This window comes from Eurosta solidaginis, chromosome 3 (genome assembly GCF_040869045.1).
Source record: "Eurosta solidaginis isolate ZX-2024a chromosome 3, ASM4086904v1, whole genome shotgun sequence".
Classification (NCBI taxonomy): domain Eukaryota; kingdom Metazoa; phylum Arthropoda; class Insecta; order Diptera; family Tephritidae; genus Eurosta; species Eurosta solidaginis.
Genome location: NC_090321.1, coordinates 106202186 through 106227879, shown reverse-complemented (window position 1 = coordinate 106227879; position 25694 = coordinate 106202186). Strand labels below are relative to the sequence as shown.

The window sequence follows — 25694 nt, the reverse complement described above, 5'->3', positions numbered from 1 at the left end:
TGAAAGTTACCATTCTTTATTTGTGCATAAGAGCGGTGAGTCGAAGCTCGAGCAATTAGTTGAAAATTTTATAGTGAACGATAAGGTGGAAGCCAGTGGTGCACATGCGCATGTGGAGAGCGTAGCCGATGAGGGAGCCAAACATTTACTTAACGCAACGACAGTTCGAAAGGGGCAACGATACGAAACGGGACTCCTGTGGAAGAGCGATCAGGTGAAACTCCCTGATAGTAGAGGCATGGCAGAAATAAGATGAATGACACTGGAGCGAAACTTTTCTAAAAACCCAGGCCTCCGAGAGCAGTGTACGCCTATCATGGCTCAATACATTCGAAAAGGCTACGTAAGGCCTTTGAACGGAGCGGAAGTACAGCAGCGTGGTGAGCTGAAACGTTTCGTGTCTAATCGCCAGCAAGTATCAAATGTTTTTAATAGTGGAGAAAATGCACTGAGCCTGGTGAATCTCGATAGATCTGCCGATGAACATTTCCAGAGAGTGCTTGGCATGGTTTGGGATACCTTAAAGAATGAGCTGAAATTCGCCTTATCATAAAATCGATAGTAAGTTAATGACAGGCGCAACAAGACCCACCAAGCGAGAAGCTTTGAGCATAGCCATGTCAGTGTTCGATTACTTTGGTCTAGCAGCAGAATAGGTACTCGACAGTGGCGAAATTGATTTTGCATAAAGTGTAGCAAGAGAAGATCAGATGGGATGATGGCATACCGGATGAAGATTTCGAGATGTGGAGAAAATGGTTGAACATGGTAAAGGACATTCAAACCTTACGAATGCTACAATGGTATGCTGAAAATTTCTTTAAATCGTCGGTAGAACTTAATGTGTTTGCCGATGCCAGCGAATCGGCTTATGGAGCAGTGGCGTATTGGAGAATCAGCAGCGGGTGTGGTATAATACGTTTTGCGTTCGTTATGGGTAAAGCTAAATGTGCTCCTTTAAAGTTACAATGGTGCCACGTCTGGAGCTTCAAGCGGCCGTGTTGGCCACGCGACGTCGAACAGCAGTACTTCAAAACCATGACCTTACACCTGATAAAATAATCATGTGGAGCGATTCTATGACAACGTTGGCGTGGATAACCTCGGATCACCGCCGGTATAAGCCATATGTGGCACACCGATTAAACGAAGTGCTGACAGGCAGTAAAGCAACAGACTGGAGATGGTTGCCCCGTATCGACAACCCAGCCGATTTTACAACGCGCAAAAGATTCTGTTGTTTCACTCGTATGAAGAGTTATAGCGTGGATATTACATTTTTACAACAACGCTCGGAAGAAGCACAGAATACTAAGGGAGTACGGATATATAACCGTAGCGTAGCTAGAAGCGTCGGAGCACTTAGTTTGTCGAGCGGTACAGATGGGCACGTAGCCTGACGAGTATGAGGCTCTGCGTGTAGGAAAAGAACTGCGGCGCAATAGCAATTTGTGGAAACTGACACCTTACATCGATGAAAAAGGAGTCATGCGTATAAAGGATCGCATTGATGCCGCTGAGGTAATACCATTCCAGAGTAGCAGGCCAATAACCTCCCGAAGGAGCACCACGTTACAAATATCATCGTCATGCACTATCATCGTAAGGCGAAGCATCAGAATGAAGAAACTATAATCGCCGAAAGTTTTAGGTTCCCCCCATTTGGGTAGCCGTTCGGCGCACCGCTAAGGAATGCCAAGGTTTTAAGAAGGATCGTGCGCAACCACGACCACCGATAATGGGCCAGCTGCCAGAGGACAGGCTAATGCCGTTTTTGAGGCCATTCTCCTATGTCGGGTTGGATTACATAGGCCCGTTCCCCGTAAACATAGATCGATGGAAGGAAAAGTGTTGGATAACCTTATTTACGACGACGCGTGCCATATATTTGGAGATTGCCAAGGCCCTCCGTACTGATACATGTCTACTATGCACTCGTAATTTCATGTGCAGACGAGGCACCCCGGTTCGCATACGGTCGGATAACGCTACTAATTTCATCGGCGCTAATAAGGAAATGCAGCAGCAACGTTCGGACTTCGCGAATGAGAGGATAGCCAACGCGCTAGCAGCTGAGGGCATCGAGTGGGTATTTAATTGTCCATTGAATCCGCATGTAGGTGGATGCTGGGGGCGACTTGTGCGTAGCGCCATGCGGGCCATGGGACACGCTCTATACAATGAGAGTCTACCCGTCTGAGGACAACCAAGTCCGAGCAGTGGAGGTGCAGATCACAGTTGGGTTATTCCGGCGACCGGCGTGTGTACTGGCGCGGCTAGATGTTGGTGAATGTTACCAGATTCACGGTGGTCGGGATGTTGGCGAGAATCGTTAAAATATAGTTTAGTTTTACTTATGTTTGTATTACCCGTTCTTTATATTTGTATTACCCTGTACTTATGTTGTACTACCTTGTACTAAATGGAAACAAACTTATAAATTTGGCCCATCTGGTAGCTCCCTTTGTCAACTTTTGCATTTCATTGTAATCTTTTAAAACGAATTTGAGCGGCGAGCTAGATGGGAGGCGAAACCAAAACGTAAGTTTATTTTCAATATTCGTATTTATATGTTGTAACATTATAACTATTTAGGAAATAAAACAGAGCAAACTAGCCTATACTACAGAATTCGAATGCCTGTTAATTTCAAGCCTCCCCGGCCGCAACAATAATATTTTTCCGATTCCGAATCTGGCCGATTTCTCTTTGCCGGTAATCGCTTTGGTGATATTTTTGTACAAGAGTAAGTATTCGTGATATAAAAAAGTACTTAAAAATGCTAAAAAAAACTTGTCATCCAACAATCTACAGGATCTTGAGAACACCGATGCACCACGCTCCAAAGTGCGTATCTTCCCGCAAGCCGCACAGACGGACATTAATAGCCTTTGCTTTCATCGTGGTTTCCTTATAGTTGGCGCCATTTGTGTCATCTATGATCTCGCGTGGAATAAAGAAAAGCGTGAATTGAGCACATGGTGGTTGTGGTACCAGATTTTAACTTTTTGTGGCTGCGTGTAGGCACGGATTATTTATATGCCGGGTGTGGTGACAATGTTATACAATCAAATAAAGTTGGAAGATGGGAGTATTGTACGTGACTATCGTGGACACACGGATTATATACATGGTGTAACCGGCAGTGATAATGGGCAAATATATTCAGCATCAGAAGATCGTACCCTACGCTTTTGGAGTGAACAACAAAAAGAATCAACAGGCAAGTTAGTAACAGGTGAAAATACACAGTTGATGCGGCGGGAATATGGCAAATGAATTGGTTAATTTGGGGCGGTGGACCGAAATTCTCGATATGGCATTTAGGCACAATGGAATGTTTGCATGATTTCGCTTTTCCAGTTAAGGCGCACGTTTGCGATTTCGAAGAAAATTTATTGGTTGCTGGCCATGCTCAGTTTTATGCCATGAATGGTGATATACAAGTATATATATATATATATATATATATATTCAGCTGTATGGCAATTCGAGCCAATTAAGTTTATGTCCATTGCGGGATATAGCAATAAATTGCATATTTTAAAGATTTTAGATTTTTAGATAGTAAAATTGAATTATATGGTAATACAGAACATGTATGTACATATGTTTTTGTCGACGTATTTTAATTGGAAGAACGCCCTGCCTTTGACAAAACTTTAAGAAAATGTATAGAGCTGAGCCGCAACAGGATGGCGAAAAAAACACTTATTTCTTTGCCGAGCTGCTGCCAACGAGTGCGAACGATTTTTCAAGCCTTTATCTTAGACTATTTAATTATTAATTAATTACTTGTTTAACTTTCTTATTTTAGTACTAGTATTACATGCTTCACTATTAATAGTGTAACGAATTTACTGCAATTCTGCTTATTTGCAACATTCTACTAACGTTCGAATCACCAAACTGTTGAATAAATAACTCCACTATTAAATAATTCAGAATGGCCTTTGTTAAAGTACTTCACAATAACACTTATACTTCGCAACTGACAGCTTGCTTAAATCAAACTGATTGTCGTGCCTCTACTGTTGCCGCCTTTATACTCTTGTATTCCCTTGTTCCATACTTCTAGGCATTTCCAGAATTAACTTAGTTACTGCTATAAAATTATAACTACAGATGCACGTGTATAGTTCCTCATATGCGCGTGCATATGTGAGTGACACTTCCACAGACAATTGCCTACTTTTGGGAGCATCTCAGATAAGATATATGCATTTGTTTGTGCGTCTCTTCTCTGCTGCGTGTACGTACATATGTATAAACATAATGATTGATTCGGTTATGTAGATACAAGTGACTGCTTGCTTTATTGTTGTTGTGGCTTCGTTTACTTAGCATCAGACTAGTGATGTGAGTATCACTTAAATAAATAAAAAAAAAGTGAGTACCACTTAGTGTCACTAATATTCGTCACAATAGCTTTAATCATACATTTTTTTATTGAATGAATTAATTAATTTATAATCCATTTTATTAGTGATAACTGTTTACTAACTAAATAATCAATTTCTTCATAATTGTAACGTAAAATTGACCAATTTTGACTTTAAAACCTCTTTAATATCAAAGAACTATATATTCAAAACATAATGTAAATAATTTATTCATTTTATTAACATATTGCTTTTATAATATAATAAAATTAAATATTCTTTTTTATATTTAATAATTAAATACTACCCTTGTTTTAAACGAAACAACAATTAATGATTTTAGTTATTACTTAGTTTTCCTTAATATAACATTACTTACTTTTCTTTAAATTTTTAAATAAACAGGTATTCATTTTAATAAAAATTTAAGGAGTTATTTTTTTTCAATATAAATGCGTTAGGACTATGGGATAAGTATAACAGCTAGATAATATGTATGTTATTTATGTCATAACGCTAACGCGTAGCTTTATGACATTCGTTGCTCTATAAGTCATGTAATATATAGCATATGAATAGCACATTGAAAACAAAAAAATATATGAAAGCTTAATAGCAGAATTTAGTGAACATAAAAGAGAAGGCTGCTCACATGTATAGAAAAATATACGTGAGGATTTGTCAGTCTGTCTTAACAAACTGATGTAAACTTTTTGACTTTCTCACGCATAATTTTTGTAGCACTACGGATAGTTTAATGCATTATATAACAAGTAGCGTTCTAACTGGAAAAATCAAAGCGACATTACTGGTGTGGGTGTGTGTATTTCTGTAGGATTTTACAGCCAGTAAATCCTATCCTGCATAACTTTAATTAGGGGCCAAATCGTAAAATACGATCCGCTACCGAATGCCCACTTTTAAATCACAATACCTCCGAAATGGTGTATCGGATTAATGAAATATGTGAACTAGGAACAAAACGTACTCACTAGAACAATAATTTATTATAATTTTTGTAAATAGTTGGATATCCTAATATGTATCGCCTGAGCGAAAGTAGTTTTTGATACGTTTGTTGAAGCATCCTTCAAGAGCATTTCAAGTCTCATAGCTAGGTGAGACACTTAACATTCAATCATTGTAATGTAACAAAACTACAATATCATAGCGAATATGCGCATTATAGTGTGTTTTATAATTATCGAGGGTGGTCCAAAAATTAGACGCAATTCCTTAATGAAGTTACATATTATGCAAGTACTGCGAATACATGAAAGTAGCTGGTTTTGTTTAGATACATATAGATAAACGAACATTTGTGCATTCAAATTTCTAATTACTTTTTTTATTTTATTGCTTTAATCTAAAGAACGAATTTCACGGTTGGGACAGCATTTGTCAAAGGTTAAACAGATGGCTGACGCCATGTCGTTAATTCACGGGCTCAATAAATTTTAGTTATGAAAAATTCGAATAAGTTTTACTTCCTTCCGATTCAAGGGCCATGGAAAAGCCTACTTCATAGATCTCGCAATTTATTGCAATTTCTACTGCATCTAATTAGTTGATATCTGTATGAGGATTATTAGGCGTAACAGCAATGCATACCTATTTCTAACACATGTTTCTCTTGTCGCGGGTGGGACATACGTTATTTTTGAATAACTCCTTAACAACTAACTGCACGCACAGGTTTTCCATCGAACGATACGGATGAGATTATTTTCGCTCCGTATTTCTGTGTGCTTTTATAGTTAACTTTACAACTGTAAATAATTTGTGCTTACTGCTATATTGAGATAGTGACCCTTGTTTGCATTGTAATCCTTAAAGCCAATTAAATCTTACAAACGAACATAATATAAAATAAAATAAACAGTGACAAATCATAATCATACAAATTATAGAATTATAATATTTTTTAATCCAGACCCGGACACGATAAGTTGCAGCCTGAAGACTTACTTTGTAAATTTTCATATTAAATCAATTAGTTCGCTACCGTATTAACACAACAAAAACATTAAAGACATGCAAGTATTGGTTATTGCTTGTGCTAAGGTGTGCTAGACGCTAAGTCAGCATTTTAACGCAAGCAACAGCTTTGTAGAGGATGCGCGTGAAGTGGCTCGTTGTGCTAATTCTTTGAATTAGCTTAACTTCGCTTGTGAAGCAAAATTTAGTTACTTTTTCTTAATGAGACTTTTTATTTATAGATTTTTTAAAAATTATTATTGGCCTTTAATCTTTAAATTTATTAATTTATTTTATAAGCTCGAGGCCTTATCCAAATAAAACACAGTGTTATACTTTGTATTTGTATTTTCGATATTTCAATTTCAGTCTGAAGTCATCATCACTGTGTAACAAAAACAATAATTATAACATTTTCAAAAAATCCAGCATAAAACAAATACCACTTACACAATTGAGTATGTTATACAGACTAACCATATGTCCGAAAATGAAGAATGTTGGGGACAAATAATCATACAAAAATATAAACAATGTAATGCCGCTTTTACCTGCATTACAAGTATTCTCTACACGCACTCCACTGTAACCAATGCACTGTCCCCATTACATACGCCACCACTGTAACAGCTGGCTGCAAGCGAATGACTGGCACTGACAAATGCGAGCAATAATGGGCAGGCATTTCATTCGCTCACCGATCGTCTAGCTAAGACTGCGTTTAATTCTCAACTTCTTCATATCCACTTTTACTTAGGTACAAATAATTTACATTTCATGAGGATCGGAGGGCCCAAATTTCAGCAAGGTAAGATCCGCACCCCATGCGTGTGAGCGGATACCATTAGGGCTGATCACATTCAACACGGCGTCTACAGACCACAACCACAATAAAGCAAAGCTTGACGACAACCGTAGCCAAGCATTGGCTTCTTGATTACTTTAAAAGCGGTAGCCGCCAATATAAATTACAGCAAATAGTGGCGAAAAATTTAGAAAAAAATATTAAATATGTTTAAAAAACGCCCAAAAGAATGATTTTAGCTATTATTATCTGTTATTTGCTTCTACTTTAGTTTTTATTGACAAAATGAAAAGGTCGCCACACACTGGCGCTTCCCAAAAATAGAACTAGGTTTAATCTGGCTACAACAGCAGTCGTGATTGATTGTTGCGCTGCTCTGTCGCGCCAAAAATAGCGACGCTCATAAGAACATGTGTAAAAATAATATGACAGATGTGGCGGCTACACCGCCGTCGTGAATGTGGTCAGCCCTATTATCTTGTCTGGCACTTTCGATCCTGTGTGCAGTAGGCGACCTTGGTCGCTTTCTTTTTGTGTGTCAGGAGAATAGTGAGTGAGGAAATGCAATTTCCACCTCACAGTTTCCCCCGACACTGGTGCGTCGTCTACCCATTTACGAGAAAAACCCACCGAACAAATTGGGGTTTTGCAACTAAATTCTGGTTCACCGGAATCCACCAGCTGGTCAACTAGTGACGCGTATCGGTTTCACCAACCTTCGGTTGCTCGGAAATAAATGCAACGACCCACCGTCCGTATTCACCGACCCGCCGTAATCCACCAACTTATCAACCAGGGACTTGTATCGGCCGTATCCACCGGCCCGCTGCAATCCACCAGCTGCCCACTTGTGATGTGCATCGATCCACCGACTCACCAACCTTCGGTTACAGTCCACTACCCATTCCTCGGCCAGGTCTACCTCTCTGCTACGGTCTGTGTGCTTGACGAAAATACCAACAACAAATTGCCGTGTGTTCATTTCAAAAGGAAATAGGTGTCCTTTTTCGACTGTGGATTGGCTGAGTGCTACCCCAGCTTTCGACGAAAACCACCTTAAAACAATATTTTAAAGCACCGAAATGTAAACAAAATTTTTGCAAAAACAAAAGTACATCGAGTGGCTAAAAGTGCGACATACAAGCATACATATATCATCTCATTTCCCCATTGTTGTGAGAGAGATCTTTCTACCGTGCAATATTGTTGCTTTAAAACCAAGTCCCGATACGTAGGTGCACAGTGGTCCGTGTCCGCTATGAAATTCATCCTAGTACTATTAGGGGTGTTCGCTATATGAAGCATTTCCTAAATAAATCGTTTATTATAATTTCTCTCCTCCTGTAAAATAGCTACATTGTCGAAGTCTGGATAATGCCCCGTATCTTTCAATGGGCTGACAAGGCCGTCTTATTTTCCGAATAATTATTTCTTAACTTAATATTAGATCTGTGAGCGGAAATCCTTGTCTTGAGTTTTTATTTTGTGGTCCCTACATATACCTTGTCGCATACGTGGACCCGTCACCATTACACGGAATTCTATAAACCACGTCGGATTTCTCATGATTTGGTATTTCATCTTTTGTACTGCTGTAGACATGTTTGAGAGTGTGATTATATATCGCTGCTATCTGGTATTTTTCCCGATTGTAGAGATTTGAGTATTTTACTCGATTGGTTACGCCCGGGACATGTACTACTGATTTATATATTTTATCTCCCGAAGTTTGTCTAGTTCTCTCATTGTTCAACCTGATCACGCAATCTCTTAGAAATTTGTTGATTAACTTGTGAAGACCAAATATAACCCATTAATTCGGCCCACACAAAACCACCGCCACACAACACAGGATCAGTAACACAGACAACGCAACACAAACCAAAACTCTACAGAAGAACACGATAAGCAACATAGCCAACACAACACGAAACACAAACAAGTCTTTGAAACATCACTAGCGCGACAAGTTGCCGCAACACTTCACAGCAACACAGTAACCATGGCAACGCAACGAACTAAGCTAGCAACATCAAGAGCATTAGCTATGAAAAGGGTAACACAAGAAGACAACAGTCAGTCAGCACGCGGTTGTGGTTGCGACTAGAGCTACTACTGAAGCGTTCTGGAAGGCATATCGGTTTTAACCATTGCAAACCAGTGCGTTTCATAGCAGAAAGTCGTGGACTGAGAATTGTGGATAAGCTGGTTTTAACCGTTCTAAAACGCCTTAGACCACGCTCGCTGCCTCGTAAGCAAACGTCCACCTCAGCATCGTGATCCCGCGCTCAGCCATACAGAAATGTTTGGAGAAAATGAAAAGAAGTTACGAATTCGATATGCAAACATTAAATCTCTGTTTATTCAATAAATTCTTTGTCTTATATAGTAATTTACTTAACCTATACATTCATAAATATCTTAATACTAATAACTAAAAATATGTACATTGAAAATGGGGTATGAGTACATGTAAGTTTGTATACTGTTTTTATATGCATGTAGTTTTGTATGCATGACTCTATACATGTAGTTTTGTATATGTTATTTAGCTACGTCAGCAGATCAATGTGAGTACTTTGGTTAATGCTATGCATACACGTAAGTTTGTAAGTTTGTATGCCTGTTCGCAACGTTGGAATATCGATGTGAGTATTTTAGTTAGTTCCCATAATGGGTTGTATGTAATAAGTAATTTATTAGCTGTGAACGGATAAGGGTTTCATATTCGGCATTCCATTGATGTTAGTTAACCGTTTGGGTTAGTTCAATAATTTATGTTGGAAAATATTGTAATGCGATTATTACTAAAATATATTTGGAGTTCATGATACGTATTATTGCAAGTGTGTTACAGTGGGTATGAAGCATAATGCTACATTACAGTGGGTATGACGTATAATGCTACACCATCCGCCTTAGAAAAAAGAGTGTTATATAATTGTTTTGTGGACAATTGTATAAGACTCTTTGTCGTATTTTCAATGATTTTGATATTTTATTGTTACTTGATATTGTAGTGAAAGAGGTTGTTTGCTTTGCTTTTGATCTGCTGACCTTGATTTTTTTATTGTTTATATTTTAATGCATATCCCTTTTTTTTCAAAAATGTTTACATTTTACATATATTTTTTTATCTTTTGTTTTTGTATACGTCCTTTTTTCAAAATTTTAAATTTTTAAATATAGAATTTTTAAATTTTACTTATTTTATTTATCTTGTTTATTTTATTTATTTTATTATTTTATTGCCGGATTTTAAATGTGTCGACCCATCTAAAATCCGCTTGTTTTTAGAATTTATTTCTAATATTTGTATGGAAATATGAAGCAGAAGAAAAAAAAAATTGTTTTCAATTGTTTAGATATAAATTATTATTAAACAATTGAATAAATTGGAATGATTATTTGTTAAATTACCAAATGATATTTTAAATGGGTTTAAGTCTATTTTTATGGATTATTAATTCCTTATCCCTATTGTTCTTATTACTAGACTCCTCTCTATGTGGTATTAAAGTAAAATTGTTATTTTCGTCAATTTTCTTTACTTTATACCGTCCTTATATCTATGGTTTTTTATGGCTATCTTCTTCTCTTACTAATACTAAATCTCCTAATTTTATTTCCTTTAAATTTTTGTTTTTCCTTAGCTTCTTTTACCAATTTTCTAGCTCTTTGTTGTGCTATTTGAAGTCTATATTTAATTTCCTTATCACATGCCTCGTGATTATATACTGGGCTTATTTTATTCTCTTTTAAGAATTCGTACCTCGGGGGATTTTTCGCAAATATAAGCTCATAAGGGCAATAGTTGTGTACGGTCGATGGGGTCGTGTTGTAGCAGTACGCGAAATATTTTAGGTATTCATCCCAATCATCTTTGTCACTGGATATGTATGAACGTACATATTCATTAAACGTACTATGACTACGCTCTACAGTGCCCAAAGTTTGATGATGGTATGGTGTTGAGTTTTTGTGCTCAACTTTTAGCAATTTGCACAGCTTTTCGAATAGTTTATTTTTGTATTCGGATCCCATATCTATTAGGATTGTTTTCATGGGACCATAAATCAAAATGAAATGCTCGAATATAGCTTTAGCAACTATTAGCGCATGTTTGCTTGCTACTAAGTATTTTGTGAGATCGCATATAATGGTAACTGCGTATTCGTTTCCGTTTATTGACCTTGGCAATGGTCCGACCGTATCGATCTGTACTATATCGAAAGCTCTTGGAGGTGTCTCCGTTATTGTCATTGGTTCTTTTATATGCTTATTTATCTTGTTTTTCTGACAGTGAATGCAGCTTTTAACGTATTTTCTTACGTCATTTTTCATGTTTTTCCAGCTATATTTCTGCTTGATTTTATTTGTCATGCGATTTATTCCTGGGTGGCCACCACTAATAGGATCGTAATGATATTTTTGCAGAATTTCCTTAATTTTCCCGGGATTAGTCACATTTATAATCTCTGGGGTTAGTGCAATTATTAGTTTTTTGAGAACCTTGTTTCTTTTTCAATAAATTTTCCTACTGCAGTATAATTTCTTTTAAACAATTTGTCCCCTAAGAACAACTGTAATCGTACAAGGCCTAAATTGCCGGCTTCTCTTTCGAGCCTGGTAAAGAATTGTCCTAAGTCAATCTTATCCTCAACAATTAGGTTGCTTGTATCAAAATCGCTACAAATTTTCTTTCATTTTTTGAAATAGAATTTCAAAGGGTTGAAAACGAGCTCGACTAGTCTTTTTACTTCAAATTTATTTAGCGCTTCGTATATTTTGGGGTTCTCTGTGTGACTTTCTTCAATTTTAATGTTATTTTTTATATTTTGAGCTGCTGATCTAGTTGAAACTTTCATTATTTTGCATGCCTCCACTGACATTTCTTTAAAATTTGTTATGTTAATGCGAGACAATGCGTCTGCGACGTGATTTTCTTTTCCAGCAATATACTCCACTTCGAAATCGTACTCTTCTAAATCGAGTCTTACTCGTGTTAACTTAGATGAAGGACTCTTCAAGGTATTTTAAAAGGCGATGGTCGGTTTTGATTTTGAATTTTCTACCATAAACGTATGGTCTGAAGAATGTTATGGCCCAATGGATTGCTGCTAGTTCTTTTTCTATAGTAGCTTTGTTTGTTTCACCTTTTGTAAAGGATCTAGAGGCGTAAGCTATTGGAAACTGTTTGCCATCATGTTCCTGGCTAAGGACTGCTCCGCAAGCATACCCACTAGTGTCTGTTGTTATGCATAATTCTTTATTGAAGTCGGGGTATTGCAGGAGTTTTGGGCTGATTAATGCTTCCTTTAAATAGACAAAAGCTTTTTGACATTCTTCTGTCCAGTCGAAGGAAACATTCTTTTTGCAAAGCCTAGTTAATTTTCTTGAGTATTCTGCGAAATTCGGTACAAATCTTCTGTAATAATTGCAAAACGCTACGAATCTTTTAACTTCGTCTGCTGTTTTTGGTGTTGGGTAATTTTGAACTATCTCAAATTTGCTTGGGTCGGGTAGTATTCCCTCGCTTGTGCATTTATGTCCTAAATAAGTTACCTCTTCGCTGAAAAATAGGCATTTATCTGGATGTAATTTTAAGTTGTATTTCCTACAAGTAGCAAAAACATCTCTTAAGTTTTTCAGCATATGTTTTTCCGAACACCCTAGTACAACTAAATCATCCATATATAGAAATGCTTGGGATGGTTTGAGGCCTGCAAATGCCAGTGTCATCATTCTTTGAAATGAGTTTGGTGCTACTTTTAATCCATAGGGTAGTCTTTTAAATCTATATGTACCATTTTCTGCTGTGAATGAGGTTATATCTCTAGAATCTTGGTGTAATTCTATTTGGTGAAAACCTGACATAAGGTCAAGGCATGAAAAATATTTTGCTCTTCCAAGTTGGTCTAAAATATCATCAATTCTTGGAAGTGGGAATTTATTATTGCCTGGTAGTGATTTTTTAGGTACCAGTAAAATTGGGCTGTTGTACTTTGATATTGAGGGTTCTATAATATCATCTTCGATCAATTTATTAACCTGTTTGCTTATTTCCCCTTTTTGAGTTTCGGGCAATCTATAATTTTTTATGTATACTGGGGTGTCATCTTTCATGTGTAATTTTTGTTTATAAAAATTATTAGAGGAGATTGGTTATGTTTCTAGTGCAAATATGTCTATGAATTCTGTGCATGAATTCTGTGCGGACACGATAAGTTGCAGCCTGAAGACTTACTTTGTAAATTTTCATATTAAATCAATTAGTTCGCTACCGTATTAACACAACAAAAACATTAAAGACATGCAAGTATTGGTTATTGCTTGTGCTAAGGTGTGCTAGACGCTAAGTCAGCATTTTAACGCAAGCAACAGCTTTGTAGAGGATGCGCGTGAAGTGGCTCGTTGTGCTAATTCTTTGAATTAGCTTAACTTCGCTTGTGAAGCAAAATTTAGTTACTTTTTCTTAATGAGACTTTTTATTTATAGATTTTTTAAAAATTATTATTGGCCTTTAATCTTTAAATTTATTAATTTATTTTATAAGCTCGAGGCCTTATCCAAATAAAACACAGTGTTATACTTTGTATTTGTATTTTCGATATTTCAATTTCAGTCTGAAGTCATCATCACTGTGTAACAAAAACAATAATTATAACATTTTCAAAAAATCCAGCATAAAACAAATACCACTTACACAATTGAGTATGTTATACAGACTAACCATATGTCCGAAAATGAAGAATGTTGGGGACAAATAATCATACAAAAATATAAACAATGTAATGCCGCTTTTACCTGCATTACAAGTATTCTCTACACGCACTCCACTGTAACCAATGCACTGTCCCCATTACATACGCCACCACTGTAACAGCTGGCTGCAAGCGAATGACTGGCACTGACAAATACGAGCAATAATGGGCAGGCATTTCATTCGCTCACCGATCGTCTAGCTAAGACTGCGTTTAATTCTCAACTTCTTCATATCCACTTTTACTTAGGTACAAATAATTTACATTTCATGAGGATCGGAGGGCCCAAATTTCAGCAAGGTAAGATCCGCACCCCATGCGTGTGAGCGGATACCATTAGGGCTGATCACATTCAACACGGCGTCTACAGACCACAACCACAATAAAGCAAAGCTTGACGACAACCGTAGCCAAGCATTGGCTTCTTGATTACTTTAAAAGCGGTAGCCGCCAATATAAATTACAGCAAATAGTGGCGAAAAATTTAGAAAAAAATATTAAATATGTTTAAAAAACGCCCAAAAGAATGATTTTAGCTATTATTTTCTGTTATTTGCTTCTACTTTAGTTTTTATTGACAAAATGAAAAGGTCGCCACACACTGGCGCTTCCCAAAAATAGAACTAGGTTTAATCTGGCTACAACAGCAGTCGTGATTGATTGTTGCGCTGCTCTGTCGCGCCAAAAATAGCGACGCTCATAAGAACATGTGTAAAAATAATATGACAGATGTGGCGGCTACACCGCCGTCGTGAATGTGGTCAGCCCTATTATCTTGTCTGGCACTTTCGATCCTGTGTGCAGTAGGCGACCTTGGTCGCTTTCTTTTTGTGTGTCAGGAGAATAGTGAGTGAGGAAATGCAATTTCCACCTCACAGTTTCCCCCGACACTGGTGCGTCGTCTACCCATTTACGAGAAAAACCCACCGAACAAATTGGGGTTTTGCAACTAAATTCTGGTTCACCGGAATCCACCAGCTGGTCAACTAGTGACGCGTATCGGTTTCACCAACCTTCGGTTGCTCGGAAATAAATGCAACGACCCACCGTCCGTATTCACCGACCCGCCGTAATCCACCAACTTATCAACCAGGGACTTGTATCGGCCGTATCCACCGGCCCGCTGCAATCCACCAGCTGCCCACTTGTGATGTGCATCGATCCACCGACTCACCAACCTTCGGTTACAGTCCACTACCCATTCCTCGGCCAGGTCTACCTCTCTGCTACGGTCTGTGTGCTTGACGAAAATACCAACAACAAATTGCCGTGTGTTCATTTCAAAAGGAAATAGGTGTCCTTTTTCGACTGTGGATTGGCTGAGTGCTACCCCAGCTTTCGACGAAAACCACCTTAAAACAATATTTTAAAGCACCGAAATGTAAACAAAATTTTTGCAAAAACAAAAGTACATCGAGTGGCTAAAAGTGCGACATACAAGCATACATATATCATCTCATTTCCCCATTGTTGTGAGAGAGATCTTTCTACCGTGCAATATTGTTGCTTTAAAACCAAGTCCCGATACGTAGGTGCACAGTGGTCCGTGTCCGCTATGAAATTCATCCTAGTACTATTAGGGGTGTTCGCTATATGAAGCATTTCCTAAATAAATCGTTTATTATAATTTCTCTCCTCCTGTAAAATAGCTACATTGTCGAAGTCTGGATAATGCCCCGTATCTTTCAATGGGCTGACAAGGCCGTCTTATTTTCCGAATAATTATTTCTTAACTTAATATTAGATCTGTGAGCGGAAATCCTTGTCTTGAGTTTTTATTTTGTGGTCCCTACATATACCTTGTCGCATACGTGGACCCGTCACCATTACACGGAATTCTATAAACCACGTCGGATTTCTCATGATTTGGTATTTCATCTTTTGTACTGCTGTAGACATGTTTGAGAGTGTGATTATATATCGCTGCTATCTGGTATTTTTCCCGATTGTAGAGATTTGAGTATTTTACTCGATTGGTTACGCCCGGGACATGTACTACTGATTTATATATTTTATCTCCCGAAGTTTGTCTAGTTCTCTCATTGTTCAACCTGATCACGCAATCTCTTAGAAATTTGTTGATTAACTTGTGAAGACCAAATATAACCCATTAATTCGGCCCACACAAAACCACCGCCACACAACACAGGATCAGTAACACAGACAACGCAACACAAACCAAAACTCTACAGAACAACACGATAAGCAACATAGCCAACACAACACGAAACACAAACAAGTCTTTGAAACATCACTAGCGCGACAAGTTGCCGCAACACTTCACAGCAACACAGTAACCATGGCAACGCAACGAACTAAGCTAGCAACATCAAGAGCATTAGCTATGAAAAGGGTAACACAAGAAGACAACAGTCAGTCAGCACGCGGTTGTGGTTGCGACTAGAGCTACTACTGAAGCGTTCTGGAAGGCATATCGGTTTTAACCATTGCAAACCAGTGCGTTTCATAGCAGAAAGTCGTGGACTGAGAATTGTGGATAAGCTGGTTTTAACCGTTCTAAAACGCCTTAGACCACGCTCGCTGCCTCGTAAGCAAACGTCCACCTCAGCATCGTGATCCCGCGCTCAGCCATACAGAAATGTTTGGAGAAAATGAAAAGAAGTTACGAATTCGATATGCAAACATTAAATCTCTGTTTATTCAATAAATTCTTTGTCTTATATAGTAATTTACTTAACCTATACATTCATAAATATCTTAATACTAATAACTAAAAATATGTACATTGAAAATGGGGTATGAGTACATGTAAGTTTGTATACTGTTTTTATATGCATGTAGTTTTGTATGCATGACTCTATACATGTAGTTTTGTATATGTTATTTAGCTACGTCAGCAGATCAATGTGAGTACTTTGGTTAATGCTATGCATACACGTAAGTTTGTAAGTTTGTATGCCTGTTCGCAACGTTGGAATATCGATGTGAGTATTTTAGTTAGTTCCCATAATGGGTTGTATGTAATAAGTAATTTATTAGCTGTGAACGGATAAGGGTTTCATATTCGGCATTCCATTGATGTTAGTTAACCGTTTGGGTTAGTTCAATAATTTATGTTGGAAAATATTGTAATGCGATTATTACTAAAATATATTTGGAGTTCATGATACGTATTATTGCAAGTGTGTTACAGTGGGTATGAAGCATAATGCTACATTACAGTGGGTATGACGTATAATGCTACACCATCCGCCTTAGAAAAAAGAGTGTTATATAATTGTTTTGTGGACAATTGTATAAGACTCTTTGTCGTATTTTCAATGATTTTGATATTTTATTGTTACTTGATATTGTAGTGAAAGAGGTTGTTTGCTTTGCTTTTGATCTGCTGACCTTGATTTTTTTATTGTTTATATTTTAATGCATATCCCTTTTTTTTCAAAAATGTTTACATTTTACATATATTTTTTTATCTTTTGTTTTTGTATACGTCCTTTTTTCAAAATTTTAAATTTTGAAATATAGAATTTTTAAATTTTACTTATTTTATTTATCTTGTTTATTTTATTTATTTTATTATTTTATTGCCGGATTTTAAATGTGTCGACCCATCTAAAATCCGCTTGTTTTTAGAATTTATTTCTAATATTTGTATGGAAATATGAAGCAGAAGAAAAAAAAAATTGTTTTCAATTGTTTAGATATAAATTATTATTAAACAATTGAATAAATTGGAATGATTATTTGTTAAATTACCAAATGATATTTTAAATGGGTTTAAGTCTATTTTTATGGATTATTAATTCCTTATCCCTATTGTTCTTATTACTAGACTCCTCTCTATGTGGTATTAAAGTAAAATTGTTATTTTCGTCAATTTTCTTTACTTTATACCGTCCTTATATCTATGGTTTTTTATGGCTATCTTCTTCTCTTACTAATACTAAATCTCCTAATTTTATTTCCTTTAAATTTTTGTTTTTCCTTAGCTTCTTTTACCAATTTTCTAGCTCTTTGTTGTGCTATTTGAAGTCTATATTTAATTTCCTTATCACATGCCTCGTGATTATATACTGGGCTTATTTTATTCTCTTTTAAGAATTCGTACCTCGGGGGATTTTTCGCAAATATAAGCTCATAAGGGCAATAGTTGTGTACGGTCGATGGGGTCGTGTTGTAGCAGTACGCGAAATATTTTAGGTATTCATCCCAATCATCTTTGTCACTGGATATGTATGAACGTACATATTCATTAAACGTACTATGACTACGCTCTACAGTGCCCAAAGTTTGATGATGGTATGGTGTTGAGTTTTTGTGCTCAACTTTTAGCAATTTGCACAGCTTTTCGAATAGTTTATTTTTGTATTCGGATCCCATATCTATTAGGATTGTTTTCATGGGACCATAAATCAAAATGAAATGCTCGAATATAGCTTTAGCAACTATTAGCGCATGTTTGCTTGCTACTAAGTATTTTGTGAGATCGCATATAATGGTAACTGCGTATTCGTTTCCGTTTATTGACCTTGGCAATGGTCCGACCGTATCGATCTGTACTATATCGAAAGCTCTTGGAGGTGTCTCCGTTATTGTCATTGGTTCTTTTATATGCTTATTTATCTTGTTTTTCTGACAGTGAATGCAGCTTTTAACGTATTTTCTTACGTCATTTTTCATGTTTTTCCAGCTATATTTCTGCTTGATTTTATTTGTCATGCGATTTATTCCTGGGTGGCCACCACTAATAGGATCGTAATGATATTTTTGCAGAATTTCCTTAATTTTCCCGGGATTAGTCACATTTATAATCTCTGGGGTTAGTGCAATTATTAGTTTTTTGAGAACCTTGTTTCTTTTTTCAATAAATTTTCCTACTGCAGTATAATTTCTTTTAAACAATTTGTCCCCTAAGAACAACTGTAATCGTACAAGGCCTAAATTGCCGGCTTCTCTTTCGAGCCTGGTAAAGAATTGTCCTAAGTCAATCTTATCCTCAACAATTAGGTTGCTTGTATCAAAATCGCTACAAATTTTCTTTCATTTTTTGAAATAGAATTTCAAAGGGTTGAAAACGAGCTCGACTAGTCTTTTTACTTCAAATTTATTTAGCGCTTCGTATATTTTGGGGTTCTCTGTGTGACTTTCTTCAATTTTAATGTTATTTTTTATATTTTGAGCTGCTGATCTAGTTGAAACTTTCATTATTTTGCATGCCTCCACTGACATTTCTTTAAAATTTGTTATGTTAATGCGAGACAATGCGTCTGCGACGTGATTTTCTTTTCCAGCAATATACTCCACTTCGAAATCGTACTCTTCTAAATCGAGTCTTACTCGTGTTAACTTAGATGAAGGACTCTTCAAGGTATTTTAAAAGGCGATGGTCGGTTTTGATTTTGAATTTTCTACCATAAACGTATGGTCTGAAGAATGTTATGGCCCAATGGATTGCTGCTAGTTCTTTTTCTATAGTAGCTTTGTTTGTTTCACCTTTTGTAAAGGATCTAGAGGCGTAAGCTATTGGAAACTGTTTGCCATCATGTTCCTGGCTAAGGACTGCTCCGCAAGCATACCCACTAGTGTCTGTTGTTATGCATAATTCTTTATTGAAGTCGGGCTATTGCAGGAGTTTTGGGCTGATTAATGCTTCCTTTAAATAGACAAAAGCTTTTTGACATTCTTCTGTCCAGTCGAAGGAAACATTCTTTTTGCAAAGCCTAGTTAATTTTCTTGAGTATTCTGCGAAATTCGGTACAAATCTTCTGTAATAATTGCAAAACGCTACGAATCTTTTAACTTCGTCTGCTGTTTTTGGTGTTGGGTAATTTTGAACTATCTCAAATTTGCTTGGGTCGGGTAGTATTCCCTCGCTTGTGCATTTATGTCCTAAATAAGTTACCTCTTCGCTGAAAAATAGGCATTTATCTGGATGTAATTTTAAGTTGTATTTCCTACAAGTAGCAAAAACATCTCTTAAGTTTTTCAGCATATGTTTTTCCGAACACCCTAGTACAACTAAATCATCCATATATAGAAATGCTTGGGATGGTTTGAGGCCTGCAAATGCCAGTGTCATCATTCTTTGAAATGAGTTTGGTGCTACTTTTAATCCATAGGGTAGTCTTTTAAATCTATATGTACCATTTTCTGCTGTGAATGAGGTTATATCTCTAGAATCTTGGTGTAATTCTATTTGGTGAAAACCTGACATAAGGTCAAGGCATGAAAAATATTTTGCTCTTCCAAGTTGGTCTAAAATATCATCAATTCTTGGAAGTGGGAATTTATTATTGCCTGGTAGTGATTTTTTAGGTACCAGTAAAATTGGGCTGTTGTACTTTGATATTGAGGGTTCTATAATATCATCTTCGATCAATTTATTAACCTGTTTGCTTATTTCCCCTTTTTGAGTTTCGGGCAATCTATAATTTTTTATGTATACTGGGGTGTCATCTTTCATGTGTAATTTTTGTTTATAAAAATTATTAGAGGAGATTGGTTATGTTTCTAGTGCAAATATGTCTATGAATTCTGTGCATAATGAGTTTAATTCTGAATTGACAAATTTTGGAAAATTTTTGGTTAATCTTTTTAACTTTTCTGTGTCATTACTCTGTTTATTGTGTGTGTTTGTTTTAATTATATTGTAGTCATCTAAATTTTCAGTATGTATTTTGTAATTTTGAATAGTTGTGTTTTTATGTGTGGTGTTTAGAATTCTGACAAAAGTTTGTTCTTTATTTGTGATTGTGTTCGCTATGAAGATTCCTTCAGATAATTGTTGATGGGGTATGAAGATGGTTTTATTATCAGAGTTTACTGTTACTTGTCTAATGACTTCAGATCTAGCAGGGATCGTAATTGTGTTGGCAGACAGATAATTTGTTAGGTACATTGTGATTGTTTGGGGAAAATCATATGGTCTTAGGATTAGTTTATCTTCATTTTTGCCATAATCTAGAATACAATTATATTTCTTTATAAAATCCAAACCTATTATACCATCACACGGTATTGGAAAATCGTCTTCTACGACATGAAATTTATGATAAATTAGGAGGTCATCGCCTTTTAAATCAGTTTTAATTGTGCCTAGTGTACTGGTTATACCCTGACCAATGCCCTTTAGGTCTGTTATTTGTTTTGTATTTATTTTTGTACGATTAAGTACTTCATTCTTTTTAATTATAGATATATCTGCTCCTGTGTCTACTAAAAAATTTGAAATCGAGTTATTTAATGATATTTTTGTAGATATGTAACTATTTAAATGTAAACTTAATACACATATTTTCCTATCTACTGATTTTGAAGTGGAGTTTCTTGGTTTTCCTGCTGGGTACAATTTCGCACGTTACGCGTTTGATTGTACTGTCTATTGTCATTTTGGGTTTGTGATCTTCTTTAGGAATTATTATTATTATTATTTCCTCTAGAGTTGTTATTATATCTTGGCTGGTATCTAAATCTCCTACCTCGGTAACCGCCATAGCTGTTACTTTGGTAACCTCCACGGAAATTTTTCCGGTATTGGTTTTGTTGACGAATGTTTAAAATTGCATTCGAGCTGCCTGTGATTTCCGTGCAGCTGTTTGTGAATTTTGAGATTGCGTCGTTCATTGTTGTGAACGTTCCTGCTTGCATTATCATTTTCACTTTATCATTGGAGCAGTTTTTACACATGGCCTTTACTGCTGCTTGTGTTGAATATCTCGTTGCTAAGTCTGGGTTAAGTCTATCCGAAATATAAGCTCCTTCCAGTGATCTAGTGATTTTTTCTATTTCAGCAGTATACTGGTTTGCAGTTTTGCTGCGTTGTTTGAATGTTCAGGAGTTTGGCTGTTAAAACTTCTACTGATTCTCCCTTTATTGCAGTTTTTAGTTTTTGTTTTATTTGGCAATTATACTTTCGTCACTTATGAAGTTCCTTGCCGTGCCTTTTAGTTTTATCATGGTTATCGCCAAAGCTTCATGATTATCCTTGATTTGGTCTAAAATATCAAGAGCATCTAAGAAACTGTGCAAATTTTCAGGCTTGCCATTATTTTTCATCAAACTCTGGCAGCACTGATGAGGCAGTTTTGATAAATTCTACTATCGTTTGTGCCATTGTGACGTTTATGAGTGAGTTATGCAGTGGTTTATGATCTTCCACTGATGGGGTTTGGCTAAATGATGGTGAAGGGGTACGGTTTCTTGGAAGTTCAGTTAGAACGGAGTTAAAATCAATTTGGAAACTTTCTTCTATAGTAGTTGGTATAGGGATTTCGATGTTATATCTTGCTAATGAAGATACTAATTTATCCCTTACTGTTGAAAAAATTCGTTGAGCCTCTTTTTGGTGATCGTTAGTAAGTATGTGTTTTACTTTACTAATCAACTCTTTTATAGCATTTAAGGCTTCTAAAATTATGTTCAAATATTTTGCTATCGTTTCTGTTTTTATGGTAGTATTCTTGTTTATGCATTTGTATGATTTATCGGCTTTTAGTTTTTCTTCTGTTAAATTATTATGGAATTCTTGCCATGTATTCATTTCTCTTTGAAATTTCCTTTAAACTCTTTGTACATTGTTTAATTGTCTCAATTTTTTTTTTTTATATAATTTTTTATTGGAATTGCATTTGCGATAATAAAAATGCAGTTACACAAACAAAAATAGTTAACCATTTATCGGAGATTTTTTCATTATTTTCTATAATTTCTTTTGGTTCATACTTGACCAATTTACTTTTCGACATGGTTTTTTGTATTTCCCTTATCAACTTCGTATCTTGCAATACCTATTAGTACACTATTTAATATAGTTTTCCCAGCATGCCATTTTTTAGAAAAAAAATTAACGAAGAAAATTTGTATTTATTTATTTGTCAACCAGTATATGGCTTAGTATCAGATGACATTCCAATTTACCCAAAAAGTTATTTTTTTTCTCAGTTCTCTAATTTTCTTTTTTAATTTTAACCTATCTTCGGTATTTGTTGTTTAATTTAATTGTTTATAAGTCTCAGCTATCTCTTTCTTTATTTTAAATTGTTTACCTCCCCGTTTTCTTTTTCGGATTTTTGGGGTAGGTATTTTGGGTATTTCTTGCTTTTTTACAGATTGGTTCCGTCGCCAATACTCTTCTATAGTAATTGGTGTCGGACCTTGTTTAGTAGTATTACGGTTTTCAAGAACTTTCTCAGAAATTTTTATGAATTCTGTTATAGTGTCTTCACACTTTTTAAAAATTCTGTGAAATTCTTCTTCCGTTTCTATCTCTTGCATAGTAAAGAGATAACTGAGTTTTTTTTTTTTTTTGAATTTAAGAAATTTTTATTTTCCTGCTACTTCTTTTTTTCCATAAAGAAATTTTACTTTAAATTTTAACAAGGTAAATTATATATATTTTTTTTTGAAATTTAAAAAAAAAAATTTGTTCAATATTTAATACAAATGTATTTCTAAAAAAATTTTTTTTTTAACTAATTTTTTTTCATATCTCAATTCCTACTTAAAGAGGACAAAAAAAAAAAATCCTAAGCAGAAACTTTCGTTTTTGCTCATTGTTTAGCGTCCATAAAGGCCGCCCAATTTGTTTCTGAATTTTATACCTACTTATATTTATATAGCTGCCAGTTTTGTTGTCGTCTCAACCGGTACTCCGTCGATTGCTAATGTCTCAATTTATTCCACCTTTTATGCGACTATATATGTAGCCATGTATCTTCCTGTCCTTAATTTATTCCACCTTTTATGCGATTATGTATGTCGCCATGTATCTTCCTGTCCTTAATTTATTCCACCTTTTATGCGATTATGTATGTCGCCATGTATCTTCCTGTCCTAATTATTCCACCTTTTATGCGATTAGCCATGTATGTATGTGTAATTATTTCAGCATTGCTTGTGGTGTATGAAAATAATTCCTTGGTTTGAATACCATCCGAGATTTTTACCAACTGAAGAATTAGCAGGTTTTTATAATGCAGATGCGTTGTCGATTCTTTCTTTCATCATATAAAATTTTTTTTTGCAATTTTGCAGGATTTACTTGTTGTCCTGGTTTATAAACTGGCGGAATTTCTGGTGAATCCTGTTTTATTTATTTTTTCCGAACCGACAGGCTCTTCTGGCCAGCTAGATCTTTTAGCAGTTGTGCTAGTTATTGACCTAGACTGGCAGGATCGCAATGAAATGTTTGGAGAAAATGAAAAGAAGTTACGACTTCGATATGCAAACATTAAATCTCTGTTTATTCAATAAATTCTTTGTCTTATATAGTACTTTACTTACCCTATACATTCATAAATATCTTAATACTAATAACTAAAAATATGTACATTGAAAATGGGGTATGAGTGCATGTAAGTTTGTATACAGTCTTTGTATACATTTAGTTTTGTATGCATGACTCTATACATGTAGTTTTGTATATGTTATTTAGCTACGTGAGCAGATCAATGTGAGTACTTTGGTTAATGCTATGCATACACGTAAATTTGTAAGTTTGTATGCCTGTTCGCAATGTTGGAATATCGATGTGTGTATTTTAGTTAGTTCCCATAATGGGTTGTATGTAATAAGTAATTTATTAGCTGTGAACGGATAAGGGTTTCATATTCGGCATTCCATTGATGTTAGTTAACCGTCTGTGTTAGTTCAATAATTTATGTTGGAAAATATTGTAATACGATTATTACTAAAATATATTTGGAGTTCATGATACGTATTATTGCAAGTGTGTTACAGTGGGTATGAAGCATAATGCTACATTACAGTGGGCATGACGTATAATGCTACAATACGTCCACTACGGCAGAAGTACGTCGGCAAATTGCAGTAGAGGTGAATCGGAGTGAAACTCCACACCGTGACTGTACCGAGTCTAACAGATCTCACCTAACGGGACGCGAAGTTGTGATTGTCACCTGAGCAGCAATTGAAGGGCATCTGAAAGGCGTATCGGTTTTAAACATCGCAAGACAGTTTCCTTCATAGGAGGACGCCGTGGCTTGAGGATTGCGGGTAAGCTGGTTTTAACCGCTCTACAACGCCTTAGACTACGCTCACTCCCTGCTAAGCGAAGGCCCACACCGTCACGAGCCCAAACGCCACCGCCATAAGCCTCGGCAGCAGAGTCACGCAAATACAAGACGTTGACCGCAGCAGAGTTACGCAAATACACGACGTTGGCGGCAGCAGAGTCGCGCATAAATACGGCGTTGGCCGCAGCAGAGTCACGCAAGCATACGACGTTGGCCGCAGCAGAGCTACACAAACATACAACGCTGGACACAGCAGAATTACACGAGCATACGACGTTGACCACAACAGAGTCACGCTAAAATCCGACGCTGGCCGCAGCAGAGCGGCGCAAAAATACGACGTCAACCATACCAGAACTACACTCATGCAGAATTACCGACATAAGCCGCAGCAGAGACAGCGCAGTCGCTAACCGTAGGAGAAACACGCCGACGCAAGGCGTCACTGAGATACATTTACACATACCCAGGCAGCGACCAGTAAGGCGTCCTAACGGAACGCTCCTAACGGGACACGAAGGACCGTTAGCCCACGACTAATCATATAGCAAGCATAAAATGGAGTAAATTATACATACACATCTTTTATACATTTTATATTATATAATTGTGATTTTGGCGACCTCTTAATTAATTACTTATCTTGTTTAAAGCTGGCTTCAGGTCAAATTGAGTAAAACACAATATGCTTAAGTTTTACTACCAATATATTTCGGTTACTCTTCCTGTAACCGTCTTCAGGACGTAACTATTGACAAAATCAAAACAAAAT

General features: G+C 36.2%; 1 protein-coding gene and 1 pseudogene across 2 annotated transcripts in view; one reads left to right on the top strand and one right to left on the bottom strand.

The window, feature by feature from the left end:
* The window catches only part of LOC137244220 (scavenger receptor class B member 1), a 159743-nt gene that overhangs the window by 4051 nt on the left and 129998 nt on the right, over positions 1–25694 (bottom strand). The window lies entirely within an intron of this gene.
* Positions 969–6986, top strand: LOC137247295 (THO complex subunit 6-like; annotated as a pseudogene).